Raw genomic sequence first — 20340 nt, 5'->3', positions numbered from 1 at the left:
GCTATGCATTTCTTCAGAGGAGGGACTATAAAACCAATATATCATTCCCATACTCTATATAAATGGTATATTACTTATTGTAAATCTTCGTTGTTTAAAAAACTAATTAATCTGAAATTTTAAATAAGTAGAATGTTGACATTTTTAACAGGTCAGTTCACTCAGGAATATTTACAATCATAGAACTGATTCTTGTAGATTTTGGCAAGGATTAGAGCCTCCCAATCTGAACAGACTTTAATCAGGTCTGATAGAAAAAGAGCTTCACCTGTTGTTTTATTCAATTTAAGGTTTAAATTTAGATGATTTGTAGGAGGGGTTTAGGTTTTACAAAATGTGAAGCATTTTTCTTGATATAATAATAGGTCTCTCCCAGTGTTTATTGGAATCAATACTCTCCCATTTTCCTTACTGAATTTGGTAAGAAGTTTCATTAGTAACTCTTATCGCTTGGCTTGACCATGACTTTTTATGTAGACTTTTTAAATTAAGGCTAAAAATGTATATATTTATTTTTAGTAAGAAGAGTTTATAATAAGCTTTATATTGTTAAATTCCTAGGTCATTTCACCAGGGTGCATTTTGCATGCTTTGTTGCTAACCTAGTTAGGGCCATTTCTGTTGCCCTCGTTAAAGTCTTAATTAAGTCAGAAGGTAGTATAATGTAGCCACTATTTGTCAAAAAAAAGGGATATGCAGCATACTTTCATATTATAATAACACCTTTTGCTAGAAGTGTTTGAGAACTTCCTTTCCACCATCTTCCTAACTGTCTAATTTCCACAGTCCATTTATGATAAAGAGATTACTATAACTTGAAGGCCTAATATGTGCTGAGCTCTCCATGCATTCCTTGTTAAATATTATTTAAGTCTCATTTGTGTGCTGGCCAGAGTTATGTGGCTTGTGAAACAGAAGTAAAAAATGAAAACAAAACAAACAAAAACAGCCCTCATGGACCTTATGGTTTTCTGCTAAGTGCTCTACTCTTATAATCAGTTATAATCCTTATATAACTTTGAAGGGATGGTAACATGGGCGTTAAAGCTCAATGAGGTAAACTAACTTGCTCAAGGCAACTCTTGATAAACCACAAGGCTGCAATTTGAATTCAGGGCATGAACTTCAAGTGGCCCAAGTACCTGACACTTTACCCTCTAGGTTCAAACACATTCATGACTGCCATGTTAAAGGTCAAGTTGTGGAGAGAAAGCTTCTTTCTTTCCAGACTAAAATATCCTATCCCAAGGTTGAGAATAAAAAAAGAAGGGCAGTGGTTAGGTGATCTAAGTATTAGATCTATTAGGTCTCTGTAGATACGTTTTCATGAATAATTTTATGTTGTTGTTTGCCAAATATCTACTGTTTCACCATCAGCCTGTTTTTATTTAATGCCTCATTTTTTTCAACTTTCTTTTCTGAATGTCCTGTTACTCTTATTCTTAACTCTTCCATTTCTAACCTACCATCTCCACCTTGTTATTCATCTGATAAGCCTTGTGATAACCCTCACTCCTTGTCTAATATTTTCCTTTGTCTTGGTATACTATTGAAGTGTTAAATATTTCTTTCTCATCTTGAATCCTGTTTCTCATCCCTCTTCACTCATCTCTTCTTTCTTTCTTACTTTAAATTCCCTGGTTCTAATACCTGTAGTATTAAGCTAATACTTACCTTCAGTGTTTTATTTATTATTTTTTCACTTTTTTTTTTTTTTTTTTTTTTTAAAGGAAAGACAGAGAGAAGGAAGGAAGGAAGGAAGAAAGGGAAACATTTTTTTAAACATTTTCTTGTTTTTATTGTATTCTGTTTCTCCGTTTTTGTTACATGGGCTGGGGCCGGGAATCGAACCGAGGTCCTCCGGCATAGCAGGCAAGCACTTTGCCCGCTGAGCCACCGCGGCCCGCCCTATTTTTTCACTTTTAATGTTTGTTCTAATTTGCTAGCTGCCAAAATGCGATATGAAAGAATCAAAGTGCCTTTTAAAAGGGGAATTTAATAAGCTGCTAGTTTACAATTCTAAGGCCAAGAAAATGTCCCAGTTAAAACATGTCTATAGAAATGTCCAATCTAAGGCATTCAGGCAACACATCTATAGAAATGTCCAATCTAATGCTTCCATAGAAAGATACCTAGGTTCAAGAAGGCTGATGCCATTCAGGGTTTTTCTCTTTGCCAGAAGGGTACATGGTGAAGTCTGCTAGCTTTCTCTTACAGCTTCTTGTATCATACAGCTCCCCAGGAGGCATTTTCCTTCTTCATTTCCATAAGGTGCTGGCTGGTGGGCTCTTTGCTTCATGGTCTGTGGCATTCTGTCATCCTTCTCTGCTCTCTCAGAATCTCCAAAAGTCACTGGCTGGTGGACTTTGTGATTCACTCATCCCTGTGGCTCTCCTTGGCTCTGCTGTGGCTTTCTCATCATTCTCAAAAGGCATTCTCTCCAAAAAAATGTCTCCTCTTTTATAGGATCCCAGTAAACTAATCAAGGCCCATGTGGAATGGGTGGGGACAGTCTCCACCTAAACAAGTTTAATACCCACACTTGGTTGTCACATCTCCATGGAGATAAGCTAATTAAAGTTTTCAACATAGAATACTGAATAGTGTATAGACGAAACCATTGCTCCCACAAGGTTGATTAGGATTAAAACATGGCTTTTCTAGGGAACATAAACCTTTCCAAACCGGCACAATGTTCTTCTGTCTTGAGGTTTACCTCCTTCGTTCTAGTTCTATTTCTTCTACCAAAGAGAAATCAACAAATTTGGTGTCAAAAATATTCCATGTTAATTGTAATCAATGGAGACAGAAAAAAATCTCAGGTATAAGTAAACGGAAAAAAAGGAACAAGAAAATGAATGTAAATTCCAAAAACTTGCCTCAAAACCTAATTTATTATAATTGAGTCAACGTATAAAAACAATTATAAATAAATATAAGTAAAGTGAAGAATTTAAAGTTTCAGGAAACAACATTTGTTTCTTAAACCACTAAGAGTCAGGAGCAAAAGAGACTAATATATGCATATAATAGATTATATATTTCAATGAATTATTCATAGATCATCAGTGAAAATTATTCTATATTGTAAAGAGATTTATTTACTAATTTATATAATGAAAAAGCAAACCAAAATAGAAATTTCAAAATTTGGCAGCATTAATTTTTGTTTGAATAACTTCTAATGAACTATGATTGATTTTCAAAGTATAATCTTTTACAGGCTATTTTTTTCCTGAAGTGTTCGTAATTCTGCTTGAATTCACCTTGGAACCTAAGACCAGAGAAATCTGTTATAGAAACACTTACTACAATAATGACATGTTTGGCCTTTAGGTACTATACAAAGTGTTCAATGTGTCTAAGTAGTAGTTGAATATTACCCTTTATTCCAGCAAGAATGTGTTAAAGTGTAATAACTGTTTTTCTTCTCAGAATTACTCATGAAACTCATTGTCATTTGAAAGCAGATGGTCTTTTAAAAAGAGATTACTCTTTCAAAAAAGCAGAGTTGTGATATAAAACAAGTATTTAGCTGTTTCATAAAGCATGCAATATGAAGCCATTTTAGTTGGCAAAAAGATCCTTGAGTATGAAAAGAGAAAAAGAATCAGTTACTCATAATGTGTAATGTTTAATCAGGAAAGAATAGAAAACTTAGTGTTTGGAGTCAACTAAAATGTATTGTAGCTTTTGTAAAAAGAGCTGCATCTAAAATAATAGGCAAGTAAACTATCTTTTTGAATCATTATTTTAAATATTTCATAGTTATCTGTGAATTTCTATTACAGAGGCATACTGTCACAAAAAGTCATTGAACTTTAGAATAATTAATGATATAGTTCTCTTGAACACATTTTACCTTCTGTACTTTGCTATCATTTTAGTTTGTTAAAGCTGCTGGAATGCAATATACCAGAAATGGAATAGCTTTTAAAAAAGGAATATAGTAAGTTACAAGTTCAGTTACAATTTATAGTTGTAGTACCTAGAAAATGTCCAAACTAAGGTACCAAGAGGTTACTGTTCTAGTTTGCTAGCTGCCAGTTTGTGATATACCAAAAGCGGAACAGCTTTTAAAAGGGGGGGGGGGGGTATTAAGCTGCAAGTTTATAGTTCTATGGCCATGAAAATGTCCCAATTAAAGCAAGTCTATAGAAATGTCCAAACTAAGGTACCAAAAAGAGGTTACCTTCACTCAAGAAAGGCTGACAAGGTTCAGAGTTTCTCTCTCAACTGGAAAGGCACATGGCAAACATGGAGATGTCTGCTAGCTTTCTCTCCAGACTTATTGTTTTATGAAGCTCCCCCAGGGGCATTTTCCATCTTCATCTCCAAAGGTCTCTAGTTGTGTGGGCTCTCATGGTTCTTGCAGCTCTAGCTCTCATCGCCCTCTCCAAAATCTTTCCTCTTTTAAAGGATTCCAGTAAACTAATCAAGACCCACCTGGAATGGGTGGAGCCACATTTTTGTGGTGATAATCTAATCAAGTTCCCACCATATAGTGCTGAATAGGAATTAAAATAAATGGTTGCTCCCACAAAAATGGATCAGGATTAGAACATGGCTTTTCTAGGGTGTATAGTCCTTTCAAACCAACACAGCTACCTTCACTCAAGAAAGGCTGATGCCGTCCAAAACATCTCTGTCAGCTGGAAAGGCATGTGGCTGGCATCTACTGGTCCCTCCCTCCTGGGCTCTATTGCTTTCAGCCTCTGTTTCCTATGGGGGTCTGTGGGCTTTCACTTAGCTCCTCCAGGACACAACTCTGGGTTCTGGCTTGCTTAGTAGCTCATGGGAAGGCATACGGCAATGTCTGCTGGGGCCTGCTTTTCCAAACATCTTGGTCTTGTGTTGACTCTGTCAGCTCTGAAGCAATAATTCTTCAAGCGTCTGCATCGGCTCTAAAGTTTTTTCCAAAATTGTTCCCTCTTAAAGGACTCTAGTACACGACCCCAACATGAATGGGTGGAGATATGCCTTCATGGGAACCCCCTAATCAAAAGGCCCTACCCACAATTGGGTTGGTGACATCTCCATGGAAACAACTTGATCAAAAAGATCCCACCCATAAGTACTGACCAGGATTAAAGAACATGGCTTTTCTGGGGTACACAACAACAGTTTCAAACTAGCACAGATATAATGAAGAAACCAGATTTAAATTTGGCTAAAGGGAATGCCACTAAATTACTTCTTTCCTGATGTCTAAGATTTGCCATAGTCCAGCCATACATGTATTATGGAATAGGCCCTACAAGAATAGAAGTTAAATACACAGTTTAATAATAACTAGGAATAATTACTATTTACTTTCTCTTTCAAAGCGTAATCTTTACAGAAGAATTAGGAAAATGTGTTAGTGATTAGAAAAGGGAGTTATTAGCCATAGCATAGTATCAGCACAGTGTATGTGCTACAGTGTATGTGCTACATAAACACATGGTTTATTTTACTTAAATCTGTGACTCTCTACTGGGTGTTTCACTGGTAATTTTTCATGATTAAAAACCACCTAACAGTTGACTCCTCCTTTATATCAACAACTATCTGCACTTTCTTTATTAAGAAATGGAAATAGGAAAAGTGTGCATTGGATTCATAAATTACTATTTCAATAATCACTAAGAAGATTCTGAGTAAGGAATGCAAAACACATGGGTTAATATCAATGGCTCTGTCCCAGTATTTATTTTCCTTGATTGTTTCCTTAGTTCATTCTTTCTTTTCAATCCATGCCCTTAAAGCACTGTCTAGTTATCGACAGGATCATTTCCTCTGTTGAATTTATGATTTTTAAGTCTTTATATAATATAGACAAAATGAATATTAATGTAGAAAATGGAAGGTTGGGACTATGGAATTTCTATTTATTTATTTATTATTTACTTACTTGCTTCTTTATTCATCTTGGGATTAAGCATTTATATAAGGGAAAAGTATGCAATATAAATGAAATGTTAAATAATAATGAAAAGCTTTTCAAACAAAATGCAATCGCCAAACATCCAAATAATTGAATTGTAGTCATTTGTGATGCATGAGAATCCACATACCCTGCAGGAAAAGACTGAAAAGCAAAAATGTGATGCTTAAACCATGTCTCACTTTTAGCTGGATGGTCTTGGTAAGTAATGTGACTAATAAAATGTATTAATAAAATTAATAAAGCATTACATTTGAAAACTCAATAGGGGAGGGTAAGATTGCTATCTGGCTGGCATGTTGCGGTGGCTGTAGTTGTTCAGAGCCTATATCTGTTCTGTGTTTCCATTCTCATAGGTTTCTCATGCCATACTGGTGTTAATATTCTGAAAATCACCTAGAGAGTGGACAAAGAGGTGTTATAACCTTAGTGTCAATATGGAAGTTTCCTTTCTGATAACGCACTAAATTAAGGCAAAGATGGGTTAACAATTGTAGATATTAAGCATTATCAAAAATCTTACCTATGATTGTCTGGTTGACAAGCTAACAAACCAGTAAAAGTAAAAAATACATTTTATTTGAAATTTGGTTTTGCATATCTATCATGAACAAAGTGTTAAGAAAAACTTTTAAAGTACTTATGTATTATTGAGTAGGTTCCCAGTATTTTGTGTCTACATAGTTTCAATCAATATAAACAGTGCACTGGTACAATTTGAAAAATTATTTTTCAGTATTTGATTTAAAGCTTATTTTTGTTGGGTTTGTTTCTCAGCATTTAACTAGGCAAAGGCAAACAAATATTGTATGTGTGTATATATATATATATTATTTAGGCCATTTTCACATTTTAAAATATCTCTGGGGATATAATTCTCTCGTTTTCCTATTTTCCAAAGAATTTTTGTTAAGGTATTCTCATCACTTTAAAAATAGGGGGTGCTTTTAACCAAAACTCCTCTAGATCAATTAAGTGGAAATTATGTTCTTAACAGAGAGAAAATATCAAAAATAAAATAACACTTTAACAAAATATAAACTTACTTATTAGCAATTTTTTACCAATGACAAGATCTTAGAAAATTAACTGTTTTATTTCAAGTTTACTGTTACATCAATGTCTCTATTCTTATCATAACATCTAATTATGATGCATAAAAATCTAGTGTCCTTAGATTTTTCTAGAGACATTTCTCTGTACAATGAATAAAATATGGAACACATTGCTACTAAGGAACTCATTTTATAGTTTGTAAAATAATTTTTCATTTTAAGATGCAGTTAATGAGGAAAGATGTTAGATAGTACTCCTGGAGATGTAACTTCCAATTTTGTTTTAGTTGAGAATCATTTTATCACTTTCCAACGATGATTCTCACTGTTTACATTATATAAAATCTTGACTATTGTTTTCAAGCTGGTTTGGAAACCAGGGCCCCTGCTCACTTGCTACCTCCGCATTCTCCCATTTCAGTCAGTCCCAGGGCTACCCTTGCAGAATTCCCAGGGCACAGAAGAGCACAGCTTGTAAACAACTGCTCTAGAGTGTATCCAAGATTAGAAGAATTGCATGTAGGTAATTAATTCTTTGGGGAAATAAAAAAAAAAATACAAACAAGTTAAAAAATGTGTATTGTAGGCTTAATTCCATGCATTAATAGAATACATTTGTTTTAATTAAATAACTGAATCCCTACTGGAATCTTTCACTGGTAATTTTTCATGATAAAACATCCATGAAGATAAATGGAGGGTTTATCTCTAGAGACAAGCTATGCATCAATAAAAATGAGGTGATGATTCAAACTGTGTGTATCCAAGCTATTAACACCTGAAAAATGGATCTGAAAGAGCAGTGGGGGAATATTGTTAATGTGGAAAATACTAGGCTTATACTGTTTCTTTATTCCTAACTTGAATTCTTTAATGGATCTTAACCATTCTACTTCAAGGACTATTGTGCACTTGAAGCTATAGTGTAGCTTATCAATGCTGGGTCTCTTCAGTAAAAGGAAAAAATGAAGGGCATGGGAGTCCTTTTAGTCTCCTGCAAGCAGAATGAACCTATCTGAGGCAGAATGGAGGAGGCTGCAGAGCCTTGAAAATATTTAAAAAATTATTAGGCCCCCTAATTGCACAGTTGGCATGAGTTTCCTTTCCTTGGCCCTGCTCACATTCCCAGTGCCACCCTATGAGCTATTCTCAACTTCTTTCTAACCTTCCACCGCATGAAAATGGAAAGTACAAGCACCACTCTTCAGCCAAAACACTTAGATCCCCGTGAAGCAGATTCTATTCTATACCAACCAAAAGGAGAGTAAAGCTGTTCTGTATCTCATTAACTCAGGGCATGATTTTATTAGATCATTTTGGTTTCTTTTATGCTCCAAACGGCAGCTTGTAATCGCTGCCATGCCTGGGTATTGTTTGTATAGTCATTAAGACAACAACAAAGCTACTTCTCTTGCTTGATGAATGGTACGTGGGACCTTCTCATGGTTGTTATGGATGATGTTATTATTTTTTTAATAGCTGAAATTTATCACGTTCTCCCCAGGTGCAAATAGTGTACTAAGTGTGCTACTGCGTTGTTGTATCCTCTCGGAGCAATGCTATCAGGGGTTACCAGAGTACCCCTTAGAGAACGGGAGACCTCTCCCTGCTAAAACATTGTCTCCTTCATCAATTCTGGTCCAAAACTGTATATTAATTTTTTCTAAATAATAATTGTACAATTAGTCATATAGTGATTGCTAAGTTCCAGATACTAATCTAATAGGTTTGTATCATTTCTAGTTATCTCATTTAATTGTGACTATTTGGTGTACAAAACAATAGAAATATTGCTATAATGCAGGCCTTCAGAAAATCATATTTTGAGACCCTAGCAGAAACATAAAATAGAAAACGTCAGAAAATCTTCCCAAGTTGAGACTCAACATGCCAGTTTCAGAGAAGCTAATGATTAGAGCTCATCAGTTCTAATAAGGTTACTGTAAATGATTCAGATGGGTAGGTATCTCAAATCCTAGTTTTGTTCTGAATAAACAGAAATGATACTAGTTTTGTCTTTCATTGGAGAGTTGTAAATATGGGACTGTTACATGAATCTTGCAATGGCAGTTGTGTTATATTGAAGTGTACTTGGCAGAAAATAGGAAAGTTTATTTCTGACTCAGAGACCAGGTACTTCATATCAATTATGAAAAACTGACCAAAGAATAGGTCTTTGATAGCTCATATTTTGGGCAAAATGTCATCCTTCATTCATATCTGAGAATATTCCATCAAAATCTGATCATAGGAGTGGGGTTAGAATTGCAGCTTTAAATGAACTTACTGCACAGCAAGATGAGCTATATGGAGAAAAAGATCTTAATAAGAAAGTTACTACTTTATCTATATTAGAAATCAGTAGCTTAACTGTATCTATATATTTAGAATATATAATCAAGAGTAGTACTTCGCAACATTTGGAAGAGAAATAATTATTTTTAAGTCAAGTTCATTGAGATGCAATTGGCATCTAATACATTTCATCCTTTATAGGGTACAGTTCTGTGAGTTTTGACAAATACACACTGCTGTGTAGCATCCAATTCAATCAAGACAAAGAACATTTCCATTATCCCAAAGAATTCCGGTTTGCCCATTTGTAGCCACCACCACCCTCATTCCCTGGCAACCACTGATCTGTTTTCTGTGCTTGTAATTTTGCCTTTTACAGTATGACATATATAAATGCATTGCAAAGTATGCAGCCTTTTGAGTCTGCCTGCTTTCACACGGCATAATGCATTTGAGATTGAACTACATTGTCTATCAGTAGTTAATTATTTTTAATGTTGAGTAGTATTTCATTGTATGGATGGATGTATCACAGGTTGTTTATCCACTCAGCAGCTGAAAAACATTTGGGTTGTTTTCAATTTGAGGAGACTATGAATAAACTGCTGAACAATTTAATAAAGAGATTTTTTGTTAACATACGTTTTTATTTCTCTTGGGTAAATGCCTAGGAGTGGGATTTCTGGGTCACATCAGTGAATTTATAACTTTATGTGAAACTGGCAAACCATTTTCCAAAGTAGCTGTGCCATTTTGTATTCCTACTAGCAACGTAATGTCTGAGAGTTCCAATAGCTCTGCATCCTGGCTGGCACTTAACATCATTCCTTCTTAGGTTTATGTAAAGATTTCTATTATACTTGTTCTTCATTGAAATCTCACCTTTGGTTTCTTTTTACTTATAAATATAATGATGGTTATAAAGTGGAAAATATCAGCATACTTAGAATTCTTTCATTGACAGATGGAGAGCAAATCATACACTATCCTCTTAAGAGAGTCTAAGGGGACAGTGTGCATCCCAGATACTCATGTTCAAAGTATTGATAAGGTGTCTCATTTAGACTCTGTCATTTGCAAATATTTCGGAATTACGTTGATTTCATTGGCCAAATAAGCTTAACCTTCTGTATACCTTTGAAGAAGCTCTAATATTTCCTCATCTCTCTCTCCTTGGGATTCAGATTTTAGTATGAATGCAATGTTCTGGGTGGCTATAGTTGACTTAGAAGATATCCTTTCCAAGTATGCAAAACTTTAATCAGTCCCTTCCCCAAAGGCAAGCATTATGGTGATCATATGTAGAACTTGAGCTCTATCACTTTCAAGAATCAAATGAACTATAAAATAAAGAAGTACAAATGAATTTTGGCTCCATCTCTCCTAAACTAAAAATTCCTATGCACAGTAGATGTGAAAGAAATAATATTCTTTACCAGCCTTACTTCTGCCATCCTTGGAATCATGTGGTTCTTCTTCTTATCATCTTGTTAGTTCTGTGGGAGTTGTAGTTATGAACCACAATTTGACATATGGAAGGTGTTCTAGTTTGCTAGGTACCAGAATATAATATACCAGGAATGGAATGGCTTTTAAAAAGGGGAATTTAATGAGTTGCTAATTTACAGTTCTAAGGCCGAGAAAATGTCTTAATTAAAACAAGTCTATAGAAATGTCCAATCAAAGGCATCCAGGGAAAGATACCTTGGTTCAGGAAGGCCAATGAAGTTCAAGGTCTCTTTCTCATCTGAGAAGGCACATGGTGAACACAGTCATGGCTTCTCCCTCAGCTGGAAGGGCACGTGGCGAGCACAGCGTCATCTGCTAGCTTTCTCTTCTGGCTTCTTGTTTCATGAAGCAACCTGGGAAGGGTTTTCCTTCTTCATCTCCAAAGCACTGGCTGATGGACTCTTTGCTTCATGGTGCTGCAGCGTTCTTTGCTCTCTTTTGAATCTCCTTCATTCTCCAAAATGTTTCCTCTTTTATAGGACTCTAGAAACTTATCAAGACCCACCCAAATGGGTGGAGACATGTCATCACCTAATCCAATTTAACAACCACTCTTGATTAAATCACATCTCCAGGGAGATGATCTGATTACAGTTTCAACCATACAGTATTGAATAGGGATTATTCCACCTTTATGAAATGGGATTTTGATGAAAACCTGGCTTTTCTAGGGGACATACATCCTTTCAAACCAGCACAGAAGGCGTCACCTAAATATCACGTTTATAGCTTCCTTTACAGAGCCAGTATAGTAATGGTACATTAGAACTGGCTTCTTTCTCCATGCAATCGCACATTTCTCACAGGAATCTTTATTAGCCACAGATATATGAGGTCAGGTATTTAAACCCCCAAATCAAATAAGAGAAACAGATAAACCCCCAAAGCTCAGTAGCTTGGCTATTTCTTATCACATGAAGTCTGATGGTTGACAGCATGTGTTCTTCTACCTGGTGACTCCCTTTTTTGACATAGCCATCTGAATTCATGACCTCCAAGGTCATTGTTGTAGAGGGAAAGAGAATATGGAAATGGTACACTGCCTCTGAAAGAGTTTAGCCTGGAAATTATATTTGTCATTTGCTAGAACTAGTCATATGTATCCACCTAAAAGCAAATGACCTGAGAAGAGTTGTTTTCCTGTGAACCTGGGAAGGAGAAGTAAATCACAAATGGTAAGCACTAGAAGTCTCTGCCACATCAGGGAACTCCCTATCTATTTGATCTCAAAAGGAGCTATCACTCTAAGATCTATCGATTCATCAGTAACTTGACTATCTGCATATATTTCCCAAACACCTAAGACTTGAGGAAAATCAAAAATAGTAGATCATCAGTAAATCTCCAGGGACTCTTATGGGTGCCTGACAATGAAAAGATAGTATAAGCAAACATTTTGGAGTGAATGTTTTATTGCTAAAATAAGAATTATAAATTACCAGATGGTAATTAAGAGACAAGACAGAAAATGCATTATTATATAATTCTGATGTCCCTATTGTTTAAGTTAAGAAAGATGGAGAAAAGGAATGAAAAAATGAATCATCTGGAATTGAGTTAATGGGAATAAGATAACCATACTTCTTGTTCTTGCTGTTTCTATAAGCCTAACTAAATTCTAGAATTGTTAGAGACAGACTTTTGAAGGGTAATATATTTCAAGGAAGTCTATTAAAACAAAACAAAACATTTTTTGTTTTTGCTTGGACATAAACTGTTGATGGAAACACTGGGTTAAATTACTTAATGTCACATAAAATCGTGCTACAGAGCTGGGCCTAGGATCCAAGCACGTTCTGACAATTTTTAAAATAAAATATCTATTTTACAGTACAGAAAAATGTAAATATTATCATCTGTCCTGTGTAGGGCAGGTTTAAAAGTGTGCATATATACTATATAGGTTTAATCTGATCACTATATAAATAAAAAATGTCTAGTCCGTATTTATCTTCAATTCTTCTTTCCACCACCAGCATATATAAATTTTTCCACTTTGGGAAGATAAAGGTTTCAAATAAAATTATGATATTTGTTATCTGCTTCAGTTTTATTTTTTCCTGGTATATGTCACAAGAATAGTTTATGTAGCTTCTTATATTAAAAACTATGCACAACAATGTGTAAAGAACTACCAAATGTGATCCCTTAAAAAAATAAAGCAGAGCTGAATAAAAAGATTGATTTAATCATAGTAACTATGTTAACTATGTATGAGGGCTCTGGTACCTAATTTAAGATATTGATTTCTTTTTCAAGTCCATTAATGAAATGTTAAAGAAGTAAACATTTGTCTAATACACTCTCAGAAGTGTGGGATGGAAAATAGTTTAGAAATATTTCATCCATTTGTTGGTTATTGACATTTTATTGGTAATTGAATAGCTGCCCATTTTAATAGCTGCTCTATTGTCAAGTGATCAACACCAGTATCGCCCAATATATACAGTCAAGTGATTAATTTAATTTGTGTTAATTCAATATGTATTGTGGGATATTTTCTTCGGTCAGTTGGAGGATTTATTTTGCTTCGTAAGCTATGGCAAGTTTTAAATAACTCAAATATTTAAAAAATAGGTAAAAGTATAAATATATAACACTAAAATTGAAAAAAAAATCGTAGATGCAGAGCCTAGAAAAATAGTGAGAGCACAAGTGATAGATTTGATTCTGTTAAGACTAGATCTAGCTATATTTGGAAAAGTTTCAACATATCAATCCAATACTTCAATATATGCAGTTAAAGAATTTTTCAAGGTGATAAGGGAGATTCAGTTCACTTACTTTGGCTGTGAGATCTCTAGAAGGGTGCTAATGCATGACAATGGATAGAGTCATTAGCCTATTTATGAGGCAGAGACTCATGGAGCCACTTCTTTCCATGCTACCCCTGCACCTAGCACAAATCCTGGCACATAAAGAGTGTCCGATAGATAATTTTTGAGTAAATACATGAAAGCATGAATGAATGAACAAAATGAATAGAATTTTTTATTTTTCATGGTCTCTATATTTTTCCCCAGCTTTAGCAATCTCTCATTCTATGATCGTTTGGGAGAGACTGCTGCCTGCTGAAACCTGCAAAGTCTACCCTTACCCATTCCTACATCTGCCCCTGTTTGCATCTTCTCTTGGGAGAAATCATCCCCTACTTCTTTACAGAGAGACTTTTCCTAACACAGTGCCTTGCACAGAGCAAATGTGCAATAAAGTTTGTTGATCTGAATTGAAATGAGAAAAAAAGCTTCTGTGAAAAGCTGACATCGCAGTTACTTTACCTAGATCACGCATTTCTCCTTGACCATATGCTCAATGCTCAGGAACATATGTTATATCTGTTTTGGTAAATTTGCTCTCGAACTATTGCATAATGGCGAGTTTTGCACGAGACCATATGATCAGTGTCTAAAAGTCTGTGATTCTGTTTTTCTTCCAATGCTTATTACCTTGGTTACAGAGCTGAATATCATTTAGGGCATGATGTGATATGCACACAAAAAGTAAAAGTAGGACATGCAAGAAAATGCAGTAACAGACCTAAGCAACTGAACTTTACAAGGATATAAGGAATTAAATGATTCTCAGATAATGGAAGCTAAATGATAAGGGATAATACCATCTTGTCATAAAGAGGCAACGGCTGAAAGTGGGGCAAATTTTAATTAATTAGAAATAATGAATTTGTAATAAAATACATGACTGTTTAAGTAGCAGGGGTGGGGTCAATCAAGTCTAAAATTTCATCTTCTAGAAAATCCCAAGACAATTTTCATAGGTACATTTCAGAAAGCCAATCTTGAGCTTATAAACGCATTCCAATACTTCTGGCAAATAGACTATAATTATGAATAATCTGGGGGTGGGGTGTGTTGGGGGAGGTCTGTAATTTACCACAGCATTTTTATGACTGAACAATTCCATCTGTAGATATCAAGACACAGGCCGAAGTCTACGTCCAGCCACTCTTTGTGAGGTGATGATTAGACAATGCTCCCCAGCCTTGAGACTGAGGAATCAATTTCCAACAGAAAAAGGTTGAGGAAGTGCGAGATGGGAAAATAGTTGCTTGCATATGAAAACAAGAAAATTGTTTAATTTTTTAGGGTTCACCAAAAAAGCATTTTAAGTAATGAGATGAAAACAGCCAGAGTTATCGTCCTCACCATCATCGTTCTCTTCATCTCACTGAAAGCAACTTGCTTACTTGGTTAGCGAGAATTGTTTTCCTAGGTCCTTTCTAGATTGTTTTATCTTGGGAAATGGGCATAGATATGTTTTATCTATGTCTGACTGCAAAGCGGCTTTCTGAATTCTTGAATAAAGCTAACAGTGCTTCTTTTTTTTTTTTTTTTTTTTACGGTCAAAAAACATATATTTAGAATTTGCCAGCCGGACTCAGTTTAGATGATTCCAATTTTGTTGGCAACATCCAAAGCATCATAGTCAGGAGCCAGTCGAACATACGCCTTCTTCTCTCCATCAGGCCTGATCAGAGTGTTGACCTTGGCCACGTCAATATCATAAAGCTTCTTCACAGCCTATTTGATCTGATGCTTGTTGGCCTTGACGTCCACAATGAACACAAGAGTGTTGTTGTCTTCAGTCTCCTTCATGGCTGATTCAGTGGTCAGAGGGAACTTGATGATGGCATAGTGGTCAAGCTTGTTTCTCCTGGGGGCACTCTTCCCAGGATATTTGGGTTGTCTTCTCAGACGCAGCATCTTGGGCCGGCGGAATGTTGGTGAAGTGCGGATCTTCTTTTTTTTGTGGCTGTGAACACCTTTCAGTACTGCCTTCTTGGCTTTCAAAGCCTTTGCTTTGGCTTCGGTTTTGGGAGGGGCAGGAGCTTCCTTCTTCGCTTTCGGCGCCATCTTCGTGAAAAAAGAACAGTGCTTCTTATAACCTACAAAACATGAAGTTCAAATGAAAGAACTTATTAAAATTTCCTTAACTGATAAAATCCTCTTTTAAGCTTTAACAAACAAATGACACTTTATACTTTGTTTTCTGTTTCTCAATGCTGCTGTGTAGATCAGAACAGTGAAAAGAAGAAAGGACCACCTGACTCTCTCCAGAGCAACTGGTGTGCTCCTTTATTTTTGCACTTGGTTTCAATTTTTGCCATTGGAAAATGCTACTCATTATAAAGAGAGACTGCCAAAGAAAATTCAGTTGGCTGAGGAAATAGCATTACTTGTTCACCAAATAAAGAGTGGGGAATTAGAGTTAGTATCATTTCTTTAAAGGTTTTCTGAACAAAAATAGGGTGTAATTTTTTTATATCATTATATCTATAGCAAAATGCCTAACCAACCTGCCTTACAGGATTGGTATGATTCCCTTGAGCTAGTTACCTTACCTGACCTCAAGAATAAAGAACCTTGGAAGAGACAAAGTTAGATGAATGCAGAGCTTGGCAATCAATGGCTTGTGGATGGAAGTCTGATGGCATTGGGTTTTACTAGGGAGCAATGGAACTTGGGCCTTAGAAAAATGGAAAGGTAGAGAGAAATTGTTTTAATGCCACCCACTCCCTTTCTGTCATCGGTGTCCTATGGTGTACTCTGGGACTCTGCATTCAAGTGTTCTCCATATCCCACACCCATCCCCACATCCAGTTTCTTCATTCTTGTCTGTCCTTACACAAAGGCTTGCAATTCAAAATAACAAAATTTAATCACTCCCTACTCTACCTCCCCAATACAAATTACTGGTCAGCTTATTAATACCCTACCTAGGAGAGGTAAAATGACTTGAATATTTGAAAAAGTAATCTATGATAAGGTGAAATCACTGGTGGAGATAAAACTCTCTAGGGCTATTTCACTTTTAGTATTATTACTGTTCATTCAAATTAACATTTCAGGTAGTTCAAAGAATCAGAGTTGGACTCCAAGGCTCATCTCAGGGTAATTTCCATTAAGGTGTTGTATCTGTTTCATAATACCTTGGGAGAGTGGACTATGTGCATCCCTTCCTAACTCCAATTCAGTGATGTCATGTTGTCACTAAAATGGACTGTGGTTGGAATAGTTACACCATGGAAATTGGCATCCACTGGAAAAGGATTTTATTGAATCATGAAATTTTAGAACTAGAAGGATTCATGGAAATGAATATTTTGAATATAGGTACGCTGAAGAAACAACCCAAGAAAATAGTCCTGGCTCAGACATCCACTGGAAAAGGATTTCATGGAATCATGGAATTTTAGGACTAGAAGGATTCATAGAAATGAATTCATCCAACCAATACTATTGGCATATGAGGATTCAGGCTAAGTTATTAATCCATGGAAGTGCAAATCTAGGCTAAGTAATTCGACCTTGAGCATGTTATGTAACCTCTCTGAATTTCAATTTCTTCTTGGTAAAGTGAGAAGGATACCCACAGCACTGGCTTATTTCTTGAATTAAATGAGATAATACAAGTGGTCAAGTAGTAACCAAATCCCTGGGATTGTGGAACACCGATGTGTTGCTTTCTGGGTTAAAATAAGAACAGAGGCCATGAAATCTTTTCCCTGCCTGTCCATACAATCGTAGCCAACTTCAAAGATTCTAAACATTCTGGGACTTGTGCTTAATATTTTACTTCCAAAGCATTAAACAGTGAACGCATTCCTATAAGTGATGATGTGGCTGTTGATCTAAATACAGCCCCTGTCTCTCTGTGCATTGGTTTTCTGTGCCACAGGAAAAAAAAAAGTGTCTATCATCACTAGCTTCAAAGGCTGCAAAGAAGAAAGAAGCTCCAAGTGTGTAGGAGGCAAAACAATGTGCGTCTGCATTTTCTGCCCCATTACATTTTGTAGTTCATGGTCATACCATAAATTTGTTTTGAGACACATTACACACACTGTGATGAAAAATGCAGTCAGCTCTTTGGTGCTCTGAGATAGGGAGGTACTGTGACTAATCACAAAGTCCTGAATAAATACAGCTAGTTACCACTTCACCTACGAAGCACTCCTCCCATCATGAAAGATGCTCTGTTCCTATCTCTGAGCTACAGACAGTGAAATGAGATGAGCAGATACACTGTGTCTTGAAGGTGAAAAATCAACATTAGGTAGGACTATGTCAAAGGTTCGGGAAGCAGATCAGATGCCTACCTGACCCTTCTGAGTCTCAGAATCCGTGTAACCTCAAGGATGGTTTGTAAACGTGCCTAGATCATGTACCCATTCATAATGCTACAAATTGAAAGATCAGTTTTAATCGATGGAAAATGGATGCAAGTAAATAAAATAGTATCATTTAAACACCTAGTCTTATTCATACTGATGGACTTTCTCCTTAATATTCCCTTTAGAATATTGACAATCTCAATATTAATAGCAGCAAAAATATACAAAATGAGAACATATTATTTTCTAACTTTATCATTGCCATTTGGTTTCTCAGAATTATCTCACTTCCTCTAACTCTAGAATTAATTTGCATTCAGCTTACTTATCATTGTACATAGTTGTGCCATATCTATACAAATAGAATACATTAATTTGCGTATCTTTAATTGTTCATGTGTGTTCTATTAATAGAGTAACATTTTGTTCAGTGATAATTTTCAGTATTTCTTTTAAGAAAACATGTAAGTAATAAAACTAAAATAACTTAATTTGGGATATCAATTCTTTAGCCTCAGTAGTCAAGCATTCTTATTGGGCAATAGTAGCCCAATAAGATTTTATGGGAGGCTCTAGTTGTCTTTATTAAGTCTTCTTTATCTGTTTGTAACTCATTTGTAACTTTGTCTTTCATAAATTTGACCAGACTTTTTGTTCTACTCATTTCTTGCCTCACCTTATTTTGGCATTTCATATTTAATAGCTTTTCTATCTGCTTTTTGAAGTTGGACTTCTTTTATTCATTTTAAAATTACCTTGCCCAACTTGTCAAAAGGTACCCCTCATCCTAGTAGTTCAGGATTTAGTGAAGAAACAATGTTCATCATATCTGTACTGTTTGTGATTAAATAGATGTCATGTGTTCTTTTAGCCTCTGCTACCACAAAGTCTTTTTTGTCAGTTTTTAGACCTTTTAGTTTATGATCATATAGAAGTCTTGACTCCTTCTACTTTTCTGAACATTTATTATTTCACTTTAGTTTTAGAGGTACTAAGAACTGTACACTATAACTCATGTCAGGAACAAAATAGTTGGACTCTTCACAGCTCTTTAAATAATTATAATGATGGTAATAATACACGATAATAATAGTAACGAGAGGTGGTATCTGGCATGTAGGAAGCAGTCAATAAATGGAAGTTATTGTAATCTATTATTCCATTTCTACTTTATAAGGGATCCAGTTTCTACTTTGCTCCAAGCACTTCATTTACAGCACCCTATTTAATCTTCCTAGCATTCTTATAAAATAGATACTGTTTAACAGGTTAAGTAGCTTTCTTGAGTTATATAGCTAGCAAGTGCCAAATAGGGTTCAAAAACTGGTCTTTCTGGTTCCCAAAGTACAGATATGCTTTTTTTTTTATGAAGTCGTCATTTTTGTGCCAACACTATTACCGGCAATATGTCATTCATTCAGGTATTAGTGATCACCTACTATATTTGGAGTTGTACAGGCTACAAAAAAAAAATGGTATTTTCTCTGGTCTTGAAGAAGACAGAGCCTAACTGGAGGTGTTGAATAAGATCCACATCAAACAACAGCACACTAATAAAAACAATGCATAACATGACTAGTGCTATAGCCAGTGAGCAAGGATATGTGAGGTGGCTCTGGCCAAAGTGCTTTAAATCATGTCAGATTTGATTTTGTGATATTTGGAGAAAAATTATTTGTCTATCTCCATATTTTTCCTTTCCAGTGTTTTTTCCAGCAACTGCTCTTCGGAAATAAAAAACAGTGACAGTATATCATTAACATTTTTATTTCCTTAGACCTAAGAATTTTCAATTAATATATCAACCTTAGATTTCAAATAGCACAAAAGATGGTGCAACCTGATTAATACATTAAAAATACACATATGGATTCTATATTAAACTTAAAATATTTCCATATTTTTTAGAGAAGTGTTTTCAGGATATTAAAATGGCAATTATCTAATTAGGCAAGAGACCTGCCATAGTCCTATTTTGATTCCTTTTCTTACCCTCTCATCTACAAAGTTAGTACCATTCATTCCAGTGCATCCATGTTTTCATTCCCTGAGACTATGACTTCTGTATCAGCTGGCATTAGTGAAAAGGCGTGTTAAAACTTTCTAGAAGATTCTAATAATGATTCTCATACTGATATAAAAATGAACATGTGTTCAAGGTTTTACTTAACTCATTAATTAATGAGGGAACTGGTGGAATGTTACGGGGTTCAAAGGAAAACTCAAAGAACCACCATAAAGAGGCAAATAAGGAATGCTGAAGTGTATTTACAGTATTTGCAAAATAGATCTATCCACAGGGCAAAAATCAATTGCATTCCACACAACTCATTTGCTTGTCTACACACAAGCATTGCTATTCATTTCCTTCAACTTTCAGAGTTATGAAATAGTCCAAAGACAATGGAAAGTTGGGCTAGTCCCCA

At 35.4% G+C, this 20340-nt stretch overlaps 1 protein-coding gene and 1 pseudogene across 1 annotated transcript in view; one reads left to right on the top strand and one right to left on the bottom strand.

The window, feature by feature from the left end:
• LRP1B (LDL receptor related protein 1B) overlaps window positions 1-20340 on the top strand; it is a 1945542-nt gene that overhangs the window by 365392 nt on the left and 1559810 nt on the right. The gene's annotated exons all lie outside the window — the stretch shown is intronic.
• On the bottom strand, window positions 15125-15669 carry LOC143676297 (large ribosomal subunit protein uL23 pseudogene; annotated as a pseudogene).

This window comes from Tamandua tetradactyla, chromosome 3 (assembly GCF_023851605.1).
Source record: "Tamandua tetradactyla isolate mTamTet1 chromosome 3, mTamTet1.pri, whole genome shotgun sequence".
NCBI lineage: Eukaryota > Metazoa > Chordata > Mammalia > Pilosa > Myrmecophagidae > Tamandua > Tamandua tetradactyla.
The sequence above is the reverse complement of the archived record's forward strand: the minus strand, read 5'-3'. Positions and strand labels throughout refer to the sequence as shown.